Below are 14,657 nucleotides of genomic sequence, written 5' to 3' on the forward strand. Positions count from 1 at the left end.
CTATCTAGGGTTGGTTGAGAGAGAGTGATTCCTCCACACACACAACTTGTTATTAATTTAGCTAAGTCTATATTTTAGTACCTTTTTCATTTCATTGTGGAATTTTCTAATGGTGTATGTATATCTTTCATTACATAAATGCCACTTCTAACTATATTTTGTGTTTGTGTTCTCTAGTTTCTTGTTTTTTGTTTTAATGTAGTTCTTATTCCATGTGTTCTTTATACTTATAAAAGTGAGATTATAATGGTATAAACCCATGTACAATAGAACAACCAATTTAAAAATTGAAAAGTATAATGAGATATGGAATAAAAATAATAATTCATCAAGATGAAAAGGTGAGGAAAATTTAAAACCAAGCTACCATACACTACAAATACAAAAAATGATATATTGGGCAGCCCCAAGGCCCACTTATACAATGCAAAATCCAAATCTATTAAATTTCACACTCTTTTGTCATGTTTGAGATTGGGAGACATATTTAGGAAGCCCTTTATTCTTTCTTCATACAATGATCCATGAAATGTTATCATCAAATTCCTCAAAATGTTAAGTGGGGTTGGTTCCTCTATAGATGTCTCATCTATCTGCATAGAGGAAAAAATAAATTTTTCATATGGAAAATGGTTAGCAAGTATATATACCCACTTTCCATATACATTGGAATTCTAAAATATGTTTCTGAGGCTAATTTTTACATCATAAAAGGATGAAGGGGAAAAAATGCAAGATCTAAAATAAGGGTAAATTTAAGACATTCCTTGTATGGATAGACATGTATGATATAAAATTAGAGGATTGTAAAATGATCTATGCTATGACCAAATAAATGTCTAATAACAAGATGTAATGTTAGATATGATGCATGAAACAAAGTACTAAAATATATTAAGAACAAATGTCTATTCATCTTGAGGGTTACAAGAGGAAAAAACTTTAGACCTAGAAAATATTATTGAAAAACTTCGAGTTCTAGATCTAGGATCCTAAATATTACATATACCATTTATGAAATTTTTAGATCTCTAGTAATGAGCCTATTTTAGGTAGAATTTGATCTATATCACTAGGTATAGGTTAAATTTGACTTGTACCCTAAGATGCAAAAAATAATGAGTATGTTTTCTATAGCTATCACTAGTTTTGAATCTTTTGTGAATATGAATCTTTGATTTTTTCACTATACACAAGATGAATGGGAAATTATAGGGAGAATAGGTTTCCCTTTTTCAAGAACATTTATAGAAATTAACCTTGACATTAAATAAGTAAACCATGTAAAATAAGATTAATTTAACTATTTGAACATTCCTTATCAAACTCTCATGGATGGATATGGATTTGATAAACCCATGAAGATGTGTGAATTATTATTTGAGATGAGTTTGAGAATCGAGGACATCTTCAAAATTGTAATGCACACTTGCCAAAATCTGAAATGTATGTTAAATAATTTATCACTTTATTGGAGAAGAGGAATCAATAAATGTGGTGTTGATTTTTGGAGGAAAAACCGAGATAAACTAAATACTGAGAAGGAGGGGGTGAACAAGAAACTTAAATACTTTAAACATTTCACAAATTCATCCACATCTATCAATAACTTGTGCATGTAAAACTAGTAATGTAAATCTATTATAACATACAAATTTGATCAATCACATGCATTGAAGTAAAATACATAACACAATATTTGTTATCCAACAACCCTCCAAGGTGAAGGTAAACATCAGGTGGGGATGACACTTACAAATCTATACTACTATAATAATAAATTTAACTCGTTAAGGTTACAATGTTTGACCATAAAATATGATCTACCCTAGAGGGGTCTACCATCTTAAAGGATTAAGAGATTGTTAGGCCTCACCTTGTTAGAGGATTTAACACTTACAACAAATTAAGGACTCTGTGAGGAGATTTAAAAAGATCTGTTAAGACCACTCTATTAAGAGATTTACCCTTATTAAAATATGTTAAAACTAATTATGTACCTGACTCTCAATTTTCTCTATAAGATGGTTTCAATTCTTCTGCTTGCTACCTGATCCTCTCCTCTAATCTGATATGCTTGTCTTTCCCTTTCACTTCACTACAATGACTAGGTAACTTTGTCTATTAGATGATGATAGAACCCTTCAATAACTTCTAATCTGATCTGAATTCTTTTATGTATATAGATTCATGTTTTTACATAAATTCTTCATCTCCTTCTCTACTAGAATGTGATATAGGTTCATTGATAAAGGCCTAGTCACTGTATATAGCTTCTTCTTTGTTCCTCAAGTCTTCTTTCTTAATAGTATGACAATAACTAGGGATTTACCCTTGTCACCTTCTTCTAATTCATCTTCCTCATTACTACTATCGTGTTCTTCATCTTCACCAAGACCTTATCTCACTTTAAGTGTTTCTTTTCCCTTGCCTAGGGTTCTCAGCTTAGCTTCTAGGTCTTTAATCATTTTTTTCCTTTTCTTTTCCTTTGAAGCTATCTTGATGTTTGCAATTATTCTTTGTTTTTCTTCCTCATATCTTCCAAAAGGTTCAACCTCAACATCTATCCCTTCTTTGAGTAGTGCATCAATTTTTGTACTTGCAACGCCACTATTTCATATTCAAAACTTTGTAACCAAGACTTCCTTGGCTTAACTGCCTGTACAAAAGTATTATCCATGTCAACAAGAAAACATATGTCAATGTAATATTTTGTGACCAATTCTTTAGGAATCCTCATTCTTCTTTTCATTTTTTCTTAAATTCATCACAATATGAAGTCATTACATTATAAAACTATTATCCTCATTGAGTAATATACTCATTGATTTGTTTCCTCACTAATTTGTCTTTCTCCCATACAACATTTCCAATACCTAGAAAATATTTTTGGATATAAAATAGAATATAAACAATGAGGGATCCAAACTTACACATTGAATTCTTCTCTTTTCTTATTGATGACAAATTCTTAGAAAGTTGTAACTTTTGTAGCTCAGAAAGATCATACTCATGATCTTTCATCACAATCTTCCATGCTTGATCCAAAACCATAAAAGGTACACTAATCAACCTACTTGATTGATAGAATTTTTTAGTAATGATTCTCGCTAAAAATTTAATTAGTGGATCAAAAATGTTTTTAATGGATAGACCACATTCATTCCATTCGGCTCCAATGTTAGCCTCAACTTATTTATAGCTCAAATATTGCATGGTCTTCTTCTTATCTAGGGTTGGATAATATGTAACCCTATTTATAATTTCCTTCATGATTTCAATTGGTCCATTTTGTAACTAGTACTTCATGTCATGAAGTATTCTCAAAACAACTTTTATCCATTCAACTTTGAAATTTTTCAAGAATTCTAGGGCACGAGTTAACCCTTTTCTTTTAACAATGTGTCCCTCAATATTCCTTCATTACACATATTGTCACAAGCTTCTCTTATTTCATTATCTACTACTTCTCCAATTTTTCATATATAATAGGTTTTGACATCATGGATTATACTAACCTTAGGTGGTATCAAATATAGTGCACCCATAGAGTCTCTTTTCATAGAAATCTCTAGAATAGCATGAAACTTAGGTGGAGGACAAGCATCACTCTTCACCAGTTGAATTTTACTAACCTCTTGACTTATTCCAGTGGCTGATGAAGTTGCCATGATATTAGATAGGGTTAGGAGCATCCTAGGTTGAAGGAAGAGAGAGTTATTGGGGTCATTTGTGTATTTGATATTTATTGAAGCCTTTGAGCATCCCTTACCTTTTGAACATTCCTAGTGGGTCTTGGTACTTGAGGAGATGTTAGAAGGAGAAGATGAGGGGATTTATCAGAGGGTCACTAATTCTGAACTTGCAAATATTGTGAAGGAACAAATGGAATATAATAGAAGGATAAGAGAAACCCTTGAACAAGAAAGAAGAGAAAAGCTTGAGAAGGACAAGGAAATGAAAGACTTGACTGGTAGATTGATCATATTGGAAAAGAAAGGAAAAAGCATATTGGAAGAGGAAGATGACTATGAAGAGAAGGATGAAGAATATATCCCTTTGAGAAAAGAGGCATAGTTAGATCTTGAGGAGGAGAGTATGGTTAGGTTTGTTAAAGCCATAAGGAGTGGAGATACAAAAGGAAAATCAGACTTACCTTTGAATGTAGGTAAGATGGATGATGAAGAACTCATTGATTGGTTCAATGCTATGGAAAACCACTTTGAGTTTGAGAACATAGAGGACAAAGAGAAGGTAAGGATTGCTAAGACTAGACTGAAAGGGCATGCCTTACTTTGGTGGGATTGTATACAAGAAAAGAAGTGGAAGAATAGTAGACCCAAGATCACTTCTTGGTATACTATGATGAAAAAAATGAAGGAAATTTTTTTATTGAGTGACTATAAGGTATAGATGTACAAGAAGATGCAATTTCTTAGGCAAAGAGACTTGGATGTACAAGGGTACACTAAAGAATTCCATAAGTTGGATATAAGAGTGGGTCATGATGAGGATGTAGAAGAGAAAATGGAAAGATACTTAGGGGGGCTTAGGTCCAAAATCCAAGATGACCTAAGTCCTACAACCCCTAGATTTTTTGAGGAATGCTACAAGTTAGCCATAAGGGCAGAAGAGAAGTTGAGAAGAAGAGAAAAGAATAGTGGTGGTAGAGGAAATGCAAACAAAGGTAGAGGAGGAAAATCTACTGATGAAAAGGAACAATCTAATGAGGATAAAAGCAATAATGCTGATTCTAGATAAAGAGGAAGTGGCAGATGTAGTTATGGAAGAGGTAGTGATGAATTCACTAGTAAGTGTTCTAATTGTGGAGTCTTTGGGCATCAGTCCTTAAGGTGTCCTGAGAAAGAGGTCAATCATAAGAAGGCAGATAAGAGAGCTCACTTGGCACAAGGAGGAGAAGAAGAATGGGAAGACAAAGGAAAGGCTATATAAATTGGGCCATACAAGGAAGGAGAGTCCTTGATGGTGAGAAGAATGCAGCAACAAAAGAAGGCCCTAGTATCCATCTTTAAGACAATTTGTGTAATTCATGGTAAGGTTTGTAAAATGATCATTGATTCTGGATCATTTGAAAATTTGGTTTCATATGAGATGGTAAATAAACTAAAATTGTAAAATTTTCTGATTGAGAGACCATATAAGGTATCATGGGTAAGTGATGAGAAAAATATTATTGTTGGAGAGCAAGCAATAGTATCATAGGCTGATAGAGTCCTTTGTGATGTCATTCCTATGACATGTTGTCATATTATTCTTGGAAGGCCATGGCAAGCCTCTTGGAATACTATACATCATGGATTGGCAAATGTGTACATTGTGGATGAGGATGGTGATAGTGGAAGGATTGTATGTGTTGGTGACAAGAACTATATCACCTTAGAAGATCAAACAACAAGTGGTGTTGATCTAAAATACAAGGCTTCCTTGGTAATGATGAAGAGTCATTTTTTTATCACAAAAGTTCTAATTAGCCTTAACCTTTTACCAAGTGATGATGGTGATGGTGGAAGGATTGTATATGTTGGTGATAAGAAGTATACCACCTTAAAAGATCAAACAACAAGTGGTGTTGATTTGAAATACAAGGCTTCCTTGGTAATGATGAAGAGTCATTTTGTTGATCACAAAAGTTCTAATTAGCAGCAGATGGTGTGTGAAAAGAGGATATTACTTGGTTCTCTTTGGTGTCCATTGGTGAGAGTCAAAAAGGGTAATAATCGAATGTCCATGTGGGGCAAAGATAAGGGTCTTTTGGATCCTCAAATGAAAGAGAAAGGGAAGATTGGGAAGGAAAATGATAAATGTCCTAAATCTAATGTTTTTATTTGTTCTAACATTTTGAATGTAGGAAGTACATGTGGAACAAGTGTAGGATTTCTAAAGAAGAGTTGTAGACATCCATCTAGGAGAATGGGTGGCTTGAAGACAACCCCCCTTCACTCTTGTGGCAAGAGGCTTTTTCGAAGTGGGGTGTATGGTGCAGGAGCACCTAGGAAAACATCTAGGCACACCTTGGATGAAAGAAAAAGAAAAGTATCTATGGTATTCTTTAAAGTGGATTGGAATGTATTGAAGCCTATAATGGCAATATGTAATAATCAATTTAATGGTAACTTGAAAATTCATAAAAATCTTGATAAAGGATTTAGGCATAAAAATGATGTAAGGGTGGCCAATAGTGCCAACAAGGGATCTTGATTGGTCAGAGGAATCAAATAGGTCATAGGGGGTATTAGAATAAGTTGTAGGGGGTAGAAACCAATAACATATGAGTTAACACAATTAATAAGATTTTAAAATTTAAATTTTGAATCCTAATGGCTATATACTAGATTAGTAGGGAAACCCAATATTTGAGTGTCTTAACCTTTGGTACGGATTCCAACCAATGGAATATGGTTGGAGAAGTTGTTGTACATCCTATATATCCTAGTAAAGGCATAGGATCAGCAAGGAAGAGCATTGGTACAGATTGGCCATTTGAATGCAATAAAAATTCTTCTTTTTTTAGAATTTTACTTTGTTTATCTTGATTAATGCTTTAAGTCTATTGGAATGATCTCTAACCCATCTCTGGTGCATCAAGACAAGTAGGTTTTGATTTTACCAAAAGTGTTGATTTCAAGCCACTTTTGCAACACTTTGTGCAAGTTTTGCACACTTTGGAAGCATTTGGTCATTCCATGGATGTAGGAATATTATTCCCATGGAATGAACCTATATTAAAATGTAAATAATCATTCTAACAATTATTGGCTAGGATTTTACACAAATGGAGGATTTTAATGGGTTTTAAGTAGTTGTAGCTGCATGAAATGCATGCCTGGAGTGTAGCAGATAGATATATATCCATTAAATAGGGGTATTTTATGGTATATATCATCTACATATACCTTGGACATGGTGAATCAACCTTCAATTGGTTGATATCGGCTTGGGTGGTCACACATTGAGAAAGCCCTAGATTTGAGGGTTTGTAAGAGGCCAAATTATGGGGTTTTTTTGTAGAGGCTAGGGAGTCAAATTGATTTGATTTTCCTTTGATTGGGATTATTTTGGAGGATTTTTGAAAGCATAAGGATTTGGAAGTATGGGAAGCATATACTTGCTTTGTAAAATCACCCTATTTTATGCCTAAAATGGGTGCCAAGTTTGGAGATTTGGTTGTTGGTCTGAAACAACCTATACTGAGTTTTACATATGTTGAAGAAGGCCAAAATGGGAATTTTAAAACCTATTTTTTTTTAATATTCCTTTTGGAAATTTTTGGAGAAAATTTTAAATTTTTCTCTATGTAGACCTAGTTGGGGACAATTAGGCCTACTAGGCAATTTTGAAGGATTTGAGTGCTAGGATTGGGTTGGGGATCTAAAACCACTTGTAACCTCTTGAATATATCTTAGATAAGTTAAATACATCCACAATAGACATTGGGAGGGTGTAAGAGTTGTAGATTGGATTGTTGTTGTTTGTGTGTTTGGGAACATAGCCTTTCCCTTGTACATTTTCACTTTTGTGAACTTGGTTGGGCCACATCGCTCTTGTCTATTGCATCAGAGAGAGAGAGAGAGAGAGAGAGAGAGAGAGAGAGAGAGAGAGAGAGAGAGAGAGAGAGAGAGAGAGAGAGAGAGAGAGAGAGACAAAGATAGAGACAGAGACAGAGACAGAGATCAACTTAGCCTGGTAAGATTATATGTCTTACTATAAACCACACAGAGAAGGCACTACAAAAGATGGAATAAAAAAATTATTAGGCATGTGTTTCATGCTAATAAATACATATAGGAATTTTCATTAAGGAAATTATATCTATCAATGGATTTTGAAATAAATAACCCCTCCTAAGAGAAGGTGATCCTTCTTAGGGGTTAGAAAAAAAATTAAGGATTCTTGCTTAATAAAAGTGTATCCATAATGGATCCCAAAGAGTCACCTTTCCCAAGGGAAGTTAAGCTTCCTTGGGGATCAAAAATAAGAAGAGGATATTTCCTTGAGGAAAGTGTGTTCTTTAAGGGGTCTAAATGCAAAGAAACATTGAAAACATTTGTGTCCAAAATGTGGGCAGAGTGTATGCCCCCATATTAAAGCTATTGTGAATTCCTTAATAAGAGAAATGGATATGACATAGCATATATACATCCACAAGAAATGTCTCCACTATTAAATGGCCCCAAGAAATGACAAATAAAGGGAAATGAGAACATGAAAATGGGCCACAAAAGGGGTATATGAAATCAAGGGTTAGTATGATCATATGATAATATGTGAACTATTATGTCAAAATGAAATTTCATCATTCGCAAGAGGAAGTATAACTAAAACATAATGGAAGAAATAATATGTAAGAGTTATGAAGATTATTTTTGGACCAACATCATGAAGACCAAAAATAATATTCTTCTATCATTTTCCACCATTCCAAGTGAACAACACAATGTACATTTACGAATACTAACACATGTGCAACATAACATGTACTAATATTTAGAAGAAGATAAATGAAATTTAAAAATTTATGGAATTCTAATCCCTTATTACCTTCCACTAATGAAGTACCAAGGGTTTTTTAAGAAAGTCTAAAATAAAACATTTAAAAAACAAAACATCATGGGGAAAGAATGGTATAATGGGGAAAAAAATAGAAGCCACCAAACAAGAATATAATCAATAATATCTCCTACCCCATATCTACTTCTATAATGTTTAAGGAAGGTGGAATGCTAACAAAAGGATAAACATCCAACATGAAATATGGAACTAGAGCTAGTTCCAAACAAGAACCATCCTCTAAGGATAGGTCACTATGTTCATTACTAGGAGTGATAGATAAATATTGTGAAATAATAACTAGTAAATCTTGATAAACATCAATAGGCTCATACATTTCATCAAAATCACTACCACGAATATAAGTGTTAGAATCATGAACATCATCATCAAGAGTGTCATTTTTTATTTTAATGTAAGTGTTAGAATCATGAGTATCATCACCTTGAATATGTAGAGGAAGTTGTATTTTTTCTTTTAAAAGTGTCGATCCATACTCTTATTAGAAAATATGACTATAGATCCCTAAATAGAAATAAAAAAACCATAAATGGGATTTTTAGTTAAGGCTACACACCAACTTGGTGGAAATCCTTTTGGAAGGATTTTTGCGGAGTCATCATCTTTCCAAGGCACTGTAACAAGGTCAACCTTGATTCTTTTGGAATTCTTTAGGGAGTTATTTCAATATTTGCAATCATTATTTTTCTATCCTACTCCTACACACATAAAATTGAGATTTTTGTTGTAGGATAGATGAGGGATTTTCTTGGTCAAGCCCTAGATTGAGGAATCAATCTTTAATTGAGAACTATAAATGTATTTGAATAATAAGATAAATATAAGAATTTATCTTGCTTGTAAAAACCCTTTTCGAAATTGACTTTTCTTTGTTGTGTGTTTTAGATGTTGAATTCAATGTGTAAACATAGAATATCTCCACAAGTTCCAATGGATATACCATAACCACATCATAGAGCCATGAATTTAAATGTGCATCAATGAAGAAAATTATGAATGTCTCAATGAATATCTCCTCCCTTGATGGTCAAAAATATGCTAGATCTTCAAGAGGAAATGCTCACAAGGAATCCTTCTATGCTTGATGAAAACTCCTTTTCTTGATTGCTTGAATGCTTAAATGCCTTTAATACCTTGACTATATTGAATTCCTTGATTGCAAAGTATAAGTGTAGCCTACATGTATATGATACATCATGAATATTTAGGATACAAAATGAAGCCTCCATGTCTCCTTATATACTAAGTTTAGGTGGGAAAATAATACAACCCAATTGGAGAGTGAGAGTTAATTATTTCCCCAAGATACTTTAGGCCCTGAGCCATACAACCATTGGAGAAGAGGTCGATCTAGGATGACCTCTTTTGGGATAGGTCAACTTGTGGTCAACCTTTTCTAGAATAGGTTGATTTGGGTCAACTTTCTCTCATGGAAGAGAAGAGAAAGGCCTTAGAAAGATTAGAGGGAATGTTGATAGACTCATTGAAAGGTGGAAGAAAATAGGTGAAGAGGACATTGGGCACAAATCCATCCATGGTCTAGGAAATCACTATGAGATGGGTACTAAAACATCTTAAAAAGTAAGTGTGTCCATTTTAAGATGGTACATTTATATCCCACTTTAGTGGGAGTAAAATTTGCATAAAACTCATGGTAAAGTAGATCAAAAGAAAAAAATTTATCTTATCATAACTTTGGAGACAAAGAAATCATCAATCCCCCAAGAGAATTGAGTCTTGATCATATAAAAAATTACTATAATAGAGAAAACACCACAAAGGGGTATAGTTACTCACCCAATAAGGTTTTTGTTCCTTATTGTGTAGCCCACAAGAAAAAGGAAAGAAAAAGGTGTGTCACTATAGGAGATGGCATTGAATAGTCTAGCTAGTGTGTGTAGCATGGTAGTCAACCCATCAAAGATGAATTGAATGGTCTAACAAGTGTGTGTCGCATGCTTGTCAATCCATCAAAGAATCCAACTCCAAGGGAACTTCATGTCTCAAAAAGAAGAATCAAAAAATGACCTAGGCATAAGTATGTGTGTATTCTTAAGGGATCAAAAATATGACCAAGCTTCCTAGACCGTCAATAGTCTAAAGAAGGATTGTAAGAAAGGATAGGGCCTCCCAAATTATGAGTAGTTTAGATAGAGATAAAAATAGAGAAAGCACCCAAGAACTGTCAATAGTCCACATGAAACTAAAAGTGCACAAAAGGAGAGAGAAATAGGTGAAGCAACAATGCATAGATTTGAGGATAACTCACAAATCATACTAAGTGTACAAAGATAAAGTACCCTAATAAATACATAGAATTCATATTCTCTAGTATATTATAAAAAATATGAGTAAATTTTATGCCCCCACCTTAAAGTGATTGCAAAATCCTTAATATGAGCAATATATTTAATGAAATCATGCATGCATTCACTAAGAACATTTTTGTTATGAGATGCCCCCAAGATGGAGAACATATGAAGGGAAATAAATAAAAGATAAAAGAGAGAACACGAAGGTATCTACCAAATTTGGTATCAATATGATCATATGATAATATGTAATATTATATCAAGTATGAAATATCACTATTCCCAAAAGGAAGTAGAACTGCAACACAAAAGAGGAATAAACATAAAGAGCTATGAAGAAGAATCTTTTTGGGCCAACAACATGGAGACCAAAAATAATTGGTACTACCACACCATAAGAAAATAAGAAGATTATGAAAGGATACAAGTATGAACAATAGATCATGTACAACATAAGATGTAAAAAACATAGACAAGAAGAGAGATACAAATAGAAGAATGCATATGATAGGTTTTATTATTTTATCCTCTTGCACTAATGGAACAACAAGGATTTTCTAAAGCAATCTAAACAAAACATAAAATAGAGAGAACAACATAGAGGGAAATATAACATGAAAACATAAAGACTGTTGTGCTAAAGGAATTTTACTGCAATCATTTCTTATGGCCCCCCAATCTTGGTCTAAAATTATAGGAGAAGGATGGTGATTCACAATAGAAATAAATTCAACATGGTAGGAACCACAACTAGTTATTGTAGACACCTATATCTGATTACATCACTAGGTAATCATATTTAGTCATCTCCTAAGCTATTATTGATTGAATATTTATTATTTAATTAATTAATCATCATCCCCTAGTTTATTTATTTATTTAATTAACTATAGTCCATTTGATAAAATCAAATGATCACCCAAAATCAATTTATCAATTAAATCCCTCTCCCCCTATTAAATTGAATAAATCATTAAATCTATTCAATTTAATTCCATACTCCCATTTTATTGAATAAAACATTTAATAAAATATCTAAAATCTAATATCCCCTAACCTATCCTTAATCCTCCATTTAGCCTAATCCACCCCATTCACCCATACTAACCTAGCTTAGTCACTAACTCACCCACCCTCATCAATACCATCCACTTGCACATCTCTAACATCCCTAATCTAATCCTAACCCAAGCCTAACTCATCCCCTAATCATTTGCACAATCCTAAATGAGATTAAGACTTTCCTAAGCCAAGCTAAAGTCTATCCCCTCAAAATATCCTAACCACCAAGCCATAAGTGCTCCCACAAAGCCATAAATGACTCTTACAAGCCCATTTATTGCTCTTACAAGCCATTATGAGGATCTTTATGAGCTTTGACCCTCCTTTGTTGACCCCTCAATGCCTCTTGCTCTAACCAATGACCCTATGACATGTGTCACTCCCTGATTGGCTATAGGGAAGCACAATCCATTTGCTCTCGTCTCATTCAATCTGAGCCCTCCATAAGCTTTCTCCTTTCCTTCCATCCTTTCCATTGATCCCTCAAGCCCTTTGCCTATTTAATGAATCCCATCCCAAGCCATTTTAAGCACAATCCATTACCATAAACTTATAATTTTGTTTTGAGAAGCCATTTTACCAATCTCACTCACTCACACCAAAAAGCCATCAAACATCCATTGAAGCCTTTGGAAGAAATCGAGCATACATCCTATCAAATAGACACATCTCTAAATCAAGTGATCATCCTCATTTAGAGAGCCTATCCATGGCTCATATTCTCACTTGAGGACCTCACTTTTCCTCTCTTTATATGTTTTGTTAGTTTGGTTTTGTGAATGCTTTGTTTATTTCATTATTTTCCTAACATCACTAAATTCACATACACATTTTGGCACACCCGGTGGGACCTCACAAGGGTCATTTTAATCTTCATTAATGCTAGTTTTACATGCTTTTTTTTCATGTTTTGGCTAACCATGCAAAACTAACATTAATGGCAATATCTTTTGTTTGTGTTGCTTTCTGATTTTGCTTGCAGGGTCACATTGAACGCCTCAGGAATGCACTCCCAACCCTATTCTTTATTTTCACCCGATGAACGGTCAAAATACAAAACCTTTTTGCATCCTCGTGACCCCAAGAACATGATCTCGTAGTCCTGAGAATACGCCATACTCTGGTGAGATCATGAACCCACAACCTCGAGAATGTAGAAAGACCAGCGAGAATGCTAGCAAACCAGTTCCAATCAACTCACACATGTCGATAAACCCAACCAATGAACCCGTCAACCAATCTGTCAGTGGAAACATGCCTCAGAATAGTGGGATCATCATTCTCACTTGCGGGAACGCTGATTCTTCCTGTCTTAAACTTCTCAAAACTATAGTAAAACTTTGTCTGCAGGATCATCATTCCCACTTGTGGGAACATTATAAGGCCATAAATCTGTGGGATCTCTCTATCAAAAAGAGCTCTCAGGTTTTTGGCTCGTGGTTTTAATTTCTTTTTTGGACAGTCTTTCCTGTCATTCTCGCGATCCAGAATCATGACAGGATTGTCATTCCTGCGAATGGGAACTCCACCAGGATCGTGAACCTACTTGCGAGAACACATGTACCCTCGCGGGAACGCTGCTTCTCACATTTTCTCTTCAGGAACACTATCTTTTTTGTAGAGTTTGGTCATTTTCATTGTCTTTGTGTTTATCTTGCATGGTTAAATCTTAGGAAATGAACATGTATGCATAATCACAAACAAAACACACATCTCAATTTGGGCTTAACATGAACAATGTTTTTTTTTTTTATTATTGGAATGTATGTTCACTCAAATTCAGTCTTGAATGCAAAGCTAAAATGAACACCATCTTGTCGTGAAGGGCCTCTAGGTGCACGTTGAAAATAATCTTGCAAACACACTTCATCTTTTGGGGCATAAAAAGAATCCACATTTTAGAAACTTTCTACGTCATAAAAACAAATAAAGACACTTTGAGTGAGTTTATTGTTGGACTCACCCTCTTTAATCACCCATCATTCTAACCATTGGTTGCAATATCAGCACCATATATGGGGATGGGTCTACCTAAGAGGGTGTTAAGTGCTCCACAAAAATCAAACTCCACTCACTTGAGTTTTTATTGGTTTTTCTAAGCTATAAAATTTTTTGAATGCACATTAGTCTCGCTAACACTTCATTTGGGCATAAAAAATTGAACAAATCTTTACGTGGAGGGCCTCCATGCATGTGCTTGAAATCGAGCTTTACACACATCTTTGTTTTGGCCTTAAAATGAACAAACACCAACTCTTGAATGCCTTAAAGGAAATCAATCGATACTTAACATGGAGGGCCTCCTAGCATGCAAGTTTACTTTCTTGTTGACCCTAACTCTCCTTTGTGTATTCATTCTTTGATTGCATTTTCTTTTGTTCATGTATATCAAGTTGGAATTGAACATTTACATCATAAACATGTGTGTTTGCAAGGTCTAGACTAGACAACTTAAGTGTTAGTGGAAAAGAACATCTGTCTTTTAGCCCAAGATCATCTGAGTCTTCTCTCCCCTTGTTGCCTTTGTAGGCCATCTTGGGTGCATAATATTGCAATCCAAAATCTTTTCTTAGTTTTTTCAGGAGGCCTACTTGGGGATTTCATCACCCCTTGGGATGACCTCAACTCCAGCGTTCCAACAGAGTATAAAGATCAGGAGGTGAATCCAAAGACACCTCTCTTGGGATCAAGATT

Source organism: Cupressus sempervirens, chromosome 4, assembly GCF_028749045.1.
Source record: "Cupressus sempervirens isolate cs-2001-9-10 chromosome 4, ASM2874904v1, whole genome shotgun sequence".
NCBI lineage: Eukaryota > Viridiplantae > Streptophyta > Pinopsida > Cupressales > Cupressaceae > Cupressus > Cupressus sempervirens.